This window comes from Phocoena phocoena, chromosome 4 (genome assembly GCF_963924675.1).
Source record: "Phocoena phocoena chromosome 4, mPhoPho1.1, whole genome shotgun sequence".
Taxonomy (NCBI): Eukaryota; Metazoa; Chordata; class Mammalia; order Artiodactyla; family Phocoenidae; genus Phocoena; species Phocoena phocoena.
This window is the reverse complement of record NC_089222.1, coordinates 126,370,294-126,372,688: the sequence shown is the minus strand read 5'-3', so window position 1 is coordinate 126,372,688 and position 2,395 is coordinate 126,370,294.

The window sequence follows — 2,395 nt, the reverse complement described above, 5'->3', positions numbered from 1 at the left end:
TTTTGTTTTTTCACGGTACGCAGGCCTCTCACTGTTGTGGCCTCTCCCGTTGTGGAGCCCAGGCTCCAGACGCACAGGCTCAGCGGCCATGGCTCACGGGCCCAGCCGCTCCGCGGCATGTGGGATCTTCCCAGACCAGGGCACGAACCCGTGTCCCCTGAATCGGCAGGCGGGCTCTCAACCACTGTGCCACCAGGGAAGCCCTTAAAAGTTTTAATTTTGCTTTTATTTTGTAGATTTTTTCTAAATTAAAATGTTAACATTCATAACAGTTAAGCTTTATTGTTTTATTTGAAAGTGAATTTTAAAAATCTCCAAATATTGAGAAACAGCTATAATAAGAACATAATTTGTTTTTAAAATGTTTATTCAAAAATGTTTTTCTTCTATGCTAAATCCTCAAAAGCTAACCTAGCTATACAGAACAAGTAAGATCCTGGTAAATACTTTTCAATGAAATTAAGCCAGATAACTTTCAGGTTTTCACAAAATTAAACAAATGAGTAATAGATGAAAATTCTGGTTTGGGATTTGCAAATTAGTCCCAAAAGAATTTGCCCAATGACACCTCCTCTGTACTGTGCACATGCTCTGTACCTAGTTTCAAGACACAAAGCTTACTTTTTCCTCATGTCGAATATGGACCATCCTTGTGGCTGCCTTGGACCACTGGAACATATTACAAGTGATAATTTGGGATTTCTGAGCTCAGGCACTGAGTGTAGCAAGCTTCATTCCTGCCGTGTGGAATCAAGTTGCCATGCTAGACAAAGTCCACATAGTGATAGTGGAGAAACCACCTAGACTGAGCAGATGTTGAGAAAGGTTCCAGATATATGGCCTAAATCAAAGCATTCCATCTACACTCAAGTCCTTCCAGCCACTCCATCTAATACACTAGGCACATGAGGGAAGTCATATTGAATGTTGTAGCCAAGCAGACACTTGGCTACAAGAGGTGAGCTGTCACCACTGGACCCACAGAATTGTAAGACATAATAAAATGGTGGTGTTCTAAGCTACTGAATTTTGGAGGAGCTTATTCCGAAGCAATTGACAACTGAAGAGTGAAACACCAACAATTGCAGCCTTATCCAAAGATTAAGCTTTTATACTCTACTTTTCTTGTGTGTGATATAAGTGAGGAACTTGAAAACCTTGGAAAGCATTGACTGAAATCAATCCCCTTTCTCCAAAATGAAACTTTCAGTAAATAACTTATTAGCATCTACCAACATACACTGCAATCTAGTAAGAGAGATGAGAAAGAATTTGAATAACTTCTGTTTATCCTGCCCCAATGGTTGCCTGAAAGCTATGAGTTTTAATAAATTATCATGAACACCTGGGAGATGTAGAGCACTGAATAGTACTTGAATAATAAACTTGAGAGATGTAAAGTTATTTTTGCTTAACTTTGAGCAGGAAATAGTCATATTTACTAAGCCGAGAAGAATATATATTTTAATAATTTAATAAGTAAATCATCAATCATTTAAAATATTATATTTATACAATCAATGTTATTTCCATTCTACTAACATTTCTTATGTGGAGATCACATTTGTTTCATTTCTATTATGTCACCATGTAAAAACTACAGATACAACCACTGCTAACATGGTTGGATAAAACAGACTTCATCTGTTTTTTTTTTTTTTTTTTTTTTTTTTTTCTTGTAATAGTTTAGTCTTTATTAGTCCTTATATGCCATTCAAAATATTGCATTAGTTGGTTGCATATGAAGTATCAGACATGAATTACTTAGCCTTATAAACAGCAGCACAAGAAATTTACATAAGCTAAATGCAATAAGTAACATTTTATGACACCTTTCATAAAGTGATATTAGAATTGTGCTTCATCAATATAACTAGGGAGAGGAGCTTCAAGATGGCAGAAGAGCAAGACGTGGAGATCACCTTCCTTCCCACAAATACACCAGAAATACATCTACATGTGGAAAAACTTCTACTGAACACTGGCAGAAGACCTCAGACTTCCCTAAAGGCAAGAAACTCCCCCACATACCTGGGTAAGGCAAAAGAAACAAAAAGGAGACAAAGAATAGGGACGGGACCTGCACCTCTGGGAGGGAGCTGTGAAGGAGGAAACGTTTCCACACACTAGAAGCCCCTTCGTGGGCGGACACTGCTAGTGGCGGAGGGGGGAGTTTCGGGACCACGGAGGAGAGCGCAGCCACAGGGGTGCGGAGGGCAAAGTAGATCGATTCCTGCACAGGGGATCGGTGCCGCCCAGCACTCACCAGCCCGAGAGGCTTGTCTGCTCACCCGCCGGGGTGGGCGGGGGCTGGGAGCTGAGGCTCAGGCTTCGGAGGTCGGACCCAGGAAGAGGACTGGGGTTGGCGGCGTGAGCACAGCCTGAAGGGGGCTAG